At 38.1% G+C, this 7,153-nt stretch overlaps 1 protein-coding gene across 3 annotated transcripts in view; it reads right to left on the minus strand.

Moving 5' to 3' along the window:
- The window catches only part of st3gal3 (ST3 beta-galactoside alpha-2,3-sialyltransferase 3), a 61,509-nt gene extending 55,249 nt beyond the window's left edge, over positions 1 to 6,260 (minus strand). Inside the window, exons 1-2 of one of the 3 annotated variants that reach the window (XM_020710641.2) lie at positions 4,663 to 4,751; positions 3,363 to 3,470 (exon numbers count right to left, since the gene is read on the minus strand). The gene's annotated coding sequence lies outside the window, so the exon portion shown is untranslated. Of the gene's footprint in view, positions 1 to 3,362; positions 3,471 to 4,662; positions 4,756 to 6,160 lie in introns of those variants that run through there. The other 2 variants (XM_011486305.3, XM_011486309.3) reach the window with 2 other exon arrangements.
- Positions 6,261 to 7,153: the final 893 nt, after the last annotated feature.

Here is a 7,153-nt window from a genome sequence, read left to right on the forward strand (position 1 = left end):
TATGTTTAGCTTCTTAGTTTCCTTGTAAAATTGTTTTGTTAGTGTACTTACTTGTTAACATGCTGACTTCCCTTTTATTAGCCGTCCCATAAAGTATTAGGCTACACGAAAGTCTATTTGAAAAAAAAAGAAAAGATTATAATGGCTAGAAAGTATTTAAAATGAAAGCTGGAGAGAGTGGTTGCCATAGAAATGATGACCTTGAGCAACGTGGACCAATCGCTGCATACTAACTTCTGACTTCAACGTGGCGTTGTCCATTTTGCAAGAAAACAAAAAAAAACAGCAACTGAAGGGAGCTATCATCAAAGTTGGACATAAACCATTTTCTATGGGTTACATCACACTTACTCTCATTACAGTCAATGTTCACCTCTCCACGAAGATTTGTGAAATGTGGAAAAAGAAGAAAATCTGTAGGAATTTGTTGTAATACTAAAAAACAAGGGTTTCATTGTGATTATAATAAGTTGGATATTAATTAATTTAGAACAAAGTTCCTATTTTTGTTTGCTTGCTTACTTTTGTTCTCCGGTGATACCATAAAGATTTAAAATGTGTTTTGTTTTTGTGATTTTGACAAACCACAGGCCATGAGAATAACAGCTTTACCACCTCTTAAGACCGAAACTAATATTTGAGCTTATACTTCCTACACAAGCAGTCACAAGCCCCTCCAGTTAAGAAAAATTAACTACTGTGGTAATATAACCCAAAATGTGATGGAAGCTAGATCTTAAAAGGTTACAAAACAAAATAAGTTTGTCCTTTTGGATTTGCTCTTCTTCATATTGTAAAAGTTGCAGCACTTACATTAGCTACTGATGCTTTCTTTATTCACTTTTCAAGAATGTTTGTCACTGATGTTTATTCAAAACCGAGTGTCTTTTAGCTGTAAATATAACCCAAAAAACTTCTGCTGTGGTACATTATCACAAGTGATCCGTGTTCTTAGTGGGTTGTAAAACAAGAGCAATAACGTCATCACTTTGATATAGTTTTAAGTTGAGTGTAGAACTCAAAATCTCTGCAGAGCACAAACATCGTGTTAAGCCTAAAGAAAGCTGGGAGTTTAACACAAATTAGAGTGGTGTGGAAACAGTCAATCAAGGCTTTCATCAACACTTAATGGAGTAGATTCTGCACACTTGCAGACCTGATAATACGGAGATATTTCTGTTAAACAGCAGTTTCCAGGCTTCAAGCTTATAGGTAAAATTGGTAAGTTCGTACAATATGGTATTACAAATGAATGACAGCTGTGTAAAATCTTATGTTCTGGCCAAAGTACTGGTATTTATCAAACACTTAGAAACCCTCTGCGATCATCTTTTAATCAATTTTCAAAGAGTTTCCATTGGTCTTTTTTATTATGAATATGTCATTTTTAGCCACAATCAAAAACCTCCGTTGTTTCCTAGAATATAGTTTCAGCAGAGCGACAGTAGTTCAATAGAAATTCACCTCTGACTGTTGGCATGAAGCAACCCCGCCCCCCATCTCGTCACCAATAACCTAGAGCTCTCTGTCTACATGTCCTCCCACTTTCTTACAGCCCCTCACACCCCACCCCAACCTAACATTAACGGTGCAACAAAAATGGGGAGCAATATTGGAGCCATCCAGCAGAACAGTTATGAGCCAGATGGCAGCTTGGATGAGGAAAGTGAAGATGTACATGGATCCAGTCATCTCCATGTGGATGTTGCTACATGCTACATTCACACCGAACACGATTCATTCAGCAAAGGGGTTCAGTTTCAATGTTAAGTCAATGTACAAATGTGACCTGAGGTCCTGCAGTGCTGTCTGAGCATTGGGAGCAGCGTGGCGGTCCGGCAGCAGCGCGATTTGAACAGCGCTGTGCTGTCCAGCGCTGTCCAGAGTTAAAAAATCAGAACTTTGGGTGAAGAAGACGTGCCGTGCCAACCAATCAAGGACTTAGCTCTGGCTTGTGACGTGTTTAACGACACGATCAGAGAGTGGAGTTCAGTCAGTCTCGTCCTGAACAATACTAAAAAAAATCCTCTAATTTTATTTTTTCCCTCCTTGCATTAATGCAGAACAGCAAACTGGCTCACAGAAAGATGGAAGTACCGCTGAAAGCTCCGTCATTCAGTCACAGCTCCTGCAAAAGATGATGGCTCTCACCTGACTGGGAGAGTCTCTGAATGATCTTGGGAACCCAGACATGGAGATGAGTTTACTGATGCTTTAGTAGAGGCTTTTAAAATAAACAAACTGGATCTCTCAACACCATCCGAATCTTCCATGTGCTGTAAATGGGATCTACACAAACACGGCTCCATGTAGCGATCAGGCTACAAACATCTTTTTTTGGGACAAGCGTTTGGCAGCCAATTTGCCAGGTCTTGAAACAGATGCGGCCGACGCAAATTTGACAAGCGAATCGCGTCTTTTGTGAATGCAGCTTCAGAATGGAGCAGAGAGGAGCTTGTGGCTTGCCCATTGTATTTTCTACATAAGAAATCTGCTCCGGATTGTCAACGATTTGAATACACAAATACACAGAAAGGAATTTTTGGGGTTAATTTTCTTTACGAATGTCCTCCATCATCAGAATTATGCCGTAAACACATGTTAAAACCACAACTTTCATCAGAGTGGATCTTTCCTCATTGTCCTCCAACAAATCCTGTAAAAATTAAAGTATAACTTAATTCATTTTTTGTTCAACCCCCTGACATCCTTGTGAAAGAATTTGTATCCAGTCTACTTTACGAGTTGCTTAGGATTTACCCATCCTTGTTTGATCTGCACCCCCACTGTTCATTTTCTTTTTATTTTGCAGGCGTGAAAGCTCATCTGGTGTGCCCATTTGAGAAATTGGGTCACGTTTTACTAGAAATTAAACTCTGGTGTAGTTCAATTTAATCTCACACCACCTCTCCAGAAAAAAACCCTTTCCCTGCACAGACATTATTGTTGGAGGGTTGATAGTCCCTTTCACTAGTTCCTCTTGGAGATTATTTTAAGAAACAATTAGGCAATGTTGTGCATTTGACCTTGTCCTTCGAACGGTTGTGGTTTTTGTTTCGACTGTCTCGCCGGGGTTGTGGTTGGGAAGATTTTACAGTGACAGTACCCAAAAACCAGAGTGATGCCAGAAACATCAAAAGTTGTTTTGATGACACACAACTTTTTCACACCGTCAAGCAAACATTTATCAATTGTCGAGACATTTTCAACAACTAGCAAACATTTGACTAATAAAATACGACTCATACGCTTTGTGAAATGAAAAATTATGTTTTCTGTTCCTAATAAATATTAGAAAACCTTAAAATCAGTATGATCAGATGGCCTGTGAGTGTGTGTGTGTGTGTTCTTGTATTTGGTACCTTGAGGGACTGCTTTGGGTAAAACCACCTCAAGGGGTCAGTTTGGGGAGATTTGAGTGATCCTGACGTGCAGAAATGCAGGTTCCAAGCTCGTGGTTGGGTTTAGGGCTTTAGTGTGAACAGAAGTGAAGTTGACATTGTCGTCAGGCAGTCTCTGGGCACACAGTTAGACTCACATCCTCAGTTTGAGTCAAACATGTACAAAAAACAAGAGCTATGCTTCCTTTAAGACACCCTAATGTTGTAATTTTTCCCCTGGTCTTGATTTAGGTGAATAGAGAATGCTGAATTTCAGATTTTGATTTAGTTAGTTTGCTTTTACACTTGGCACTCTCCACAAGCCAAATATAGAATTGGGCTAAACCAGTGACGTGTGGTGAGGTTAATGGCTGGTGAGGCACTGACGTCATCAGTCAGATTTACAAACATATGAACCATACTGAGTAACTTATTCACCATTTGATTGACAACAGTTAACATGTTTTGTTTAAAATATCATTTCAACGTGGTTTTTTTTCATATACAAACTGCAGCATAGTAAAAAACACAAACCTTATTATCATCTTACCTTTACTTGTAAATAAAGTCCATATGCCGCTCCTTCTGAAGAAAATAACTTGCAGCTTGCTATCACTTATTCTATTGTTTTTTAGCGTCATAATCTCAGGGCTCACCGGCGCCCCCTAACATGAGGCACGAGAATGTCTGGCCTCACCCAGCGGCTTTTTTGCCGGCGTTTAGCGCTCAGCACAAGAAACACGTCCATCACATACAGTTATTTATAAAAACAAACACTGTACATTATATACATCTGCTATATTATGTAAACTCAGCTCGTATAGTACAAGTGATTGAACCGACATACAGAGAGACAGCAGTACTGTCTGACTGCATAGGTATTGCGCAATCCAAGGTGAGGCTCAGCGGGCTGGTGCCTCATCGCACGTCACTTCTTATTATCTGAACGGCAAATGCGGAAATTTAGCGATTTTGAAAAGAAAAAACGCCCAAAAATGGCACATTTAAATGGAAAATGACTGCAAAGCACAAATTACTGATTAAATATAATAATTGAATTTATTTTTTCTCTTTTCTTCCCATAATGACTGCACGTCACTGGGCTAAACCGACCCTGATTCTCAATTTTAGGTGAGCTTTTACACCTGCTAAACGTGTCAAATCATCCGAGGAAACAAAGTCTGGTGACTGAGATTAGTTTTTCTTTTAAGAGAAAAGTACAAAATATGAAATCACAGTGCATCCATTTTTTTAAGTACTAATTTGAAGCACTTTGACTTACCATGTGTATAAATTGCGCTATACCAATTAACTTGCCCAATTTTAAGACTAAATAAGAGATTAAAAAAACAGTGCTGTCGTTCATCCAGAGATCTTGCTTTAACTAGCTCTCTAATAGGGAGCTAACATCACATGGGCAATTTGGTTTGCTCACAGTACTTTCAACACTATACAAACAACAGGTAATCGTTTGGTTAACCAATAACAGGGATTTAAACAGAAACAGGGATATGTCTTCAAACCTAGAGCAAATCTCTAGTAGCTGATGTGTCTGTAAAAATTTATGAGGGAATACTACAGAAAACTAAGCTGATGTGTTATTTTACTTTAAAAACAACAGATAAGTAGTGAAGTAATAATAAAAAAAGCATATTGAGTTGGAAAGGTTGCAACATTTTGACTAACTGATAAGGTTTAACAACCTCTTTTACTGGCAGCTTCTTTCACATTTTTGCAAGTCAGTGCATTTGCATTTTTCACACTCCATTGGTGTTTTCATATTTAAGCAGCTTACTGAAGCACAAATGCAAAATATATGTCACATCAATTTCTTAATGTGGTAATTTGATTGTATTTGCATTTTAATCTGTTGGCCTGCTTATTTTCTCAGGCATGAGCCACATCAGCACAAGGAAAAGTGCTGACAATCACATGATATGTACCAAACAAATATTTACATTCCACTCAATGACCCATCGACTCCCGGGAGGCTTTACACTCCCAACCAAGTTCTACCCAAATGAGTTTCTATGTCAGATACCCAAAACAGAAAGGGTCAGTTTCAGCTTCTGTTTTTACATTTTCAGTTTGTGAGAACTGTGTCAAAGTGCATTTTCAATAAAATTTAAAAAAGGTCTTGTGAACTTATTGGAATCACCTAAACCAAAATGGATCATTTCAATCTTGAATTAGTAGGAAATAGATTGGATATTAATCTTAAATCCTTGTGTTTGTAGTTGATGCTTTTCTTTCATCCTTTTTGCAGGCTTGAAACACCCAAGTTGTGAATTTGCACTTTAAAAGTCATAATCCCCTATTTTTTATGTTGTAGGTATCAAAACTTCAGTAGAAATTCTTATGGGAGATAAAGTTGTCAGGGGTTTTATCCATAAGTTTTCTCTTTTTGCTGACGACATTTAGCTATTTATTAAAAACCCTTTCTTCAATACCCCGACTTATGTTGGGAATTGGTACTTCAAAAGTTAGCTGACTTTAATGCTCATTACGCAGGCAACATAAAGCCTTTTTTAATCTGAGTAAACACAACTACGGAAGCTCAGAATGACAGGAAACCAGATGCAATCGTGTAGATAAGCAGGAACCACAAATCATTCAGATTAAAGACAAAACTTTTCAACCAACAACATGCATATTAAAAGCATGGATTTAAACAGATTTCATTCTAGCGCTCTGCCACTTTGTTAATGCAGCCCTAATGCAGTTTCAGCTAGGTACCGGCAGCCATTACCGCATATAAAGGGAATGAGTAATGCGCTTACTTGCAGAGTTTGACAGTAATCCCAGTCTGTGTGGTGCTGACCTGTAGTTCAGGGTGACATGAAACGAGTTGTTTTAGGGGAAGCAGGAAAATGCTTATAGGTGGTGGTGGTGTGTGTGTGTGTGTGGGGGGGGGGGGGGGCTGTGATGAGAGGAGTTGCTTTACATTGACCAATAGAAAGTCAACTGAGTAAAGGCATTTACTTTTTTTTCTGGGGCAGATCAGTGGAGGTATAATTTTTTGGTAAGCGGGGAGCCTGAAACTCAGTCATGAGGATTTCACAGACCAGAAACTTCCGAAGTTTAGTTTGGTGCAACAAAAACATTTATAGAAACTCACTTTACCTTCATTTTTTGTTGTTGTTGAGTTGGGTGAAGTAAATGGCAATCAACAGAGACAATAAGTGAAGAGGTTACATGTCTGTTTTGAAAGATTTACATGTTTTTGCTGTTCAATGCCTTTATTCCAACCATTTTTGAAATAAAAAATTAAAGAGGATTGACTTTAACTGTCCACTTTTTTATTTAAAAAAGAACAATTTTGTGTTTTTGCGGTAGTTTACTCTGGCTATCCAAAAAGGTTTGGCTCAGAACGTGAAAGTATCTTGTGAAACAGGCCAGGTTTCACATAGGAAGAAGGAAACAGGTTTGTACATGGAGAAAAGGAACCAAATCTAGATTCACAGCTGTAAATTTATTCCTGCCTGGCCTTTTATTCCACAGAGATTTCATATATTTGAGGCAACATTCACAGGACAAGACTCAAACAGAATCCTAGTCCCTTTCACACTTTCCACACTTTCTCTGTTTTTGAAGTGATTTCCAAATTTGGGAGTTATAATTTGTAGAAATGCTAATTAAACTACAGTATTCTGTTATATTTTATTCTATTCTGTTATGCAAACTAAGGACATTTCATCCATCAACAGTTACATCAAAACCTGAGAGTGTACCTTAAAATCAGACATCAAAGCTCAATGCAAGCAGAGTCACTT

The sequence above is a fragment of the Oryzias latipes genome, chromosome 17, assembly GCF_002234675.1.
Source record: "Oryzias latipes chromosome 17, ASM223467v1".
Taxonomy (NCBI): domain Eukaryota; kingdom Metazoa; phylum Chordata; class Actinopteri; order Beloniformes; family Adrianichthyidae; genus Oryzias; species Oryzias latipes.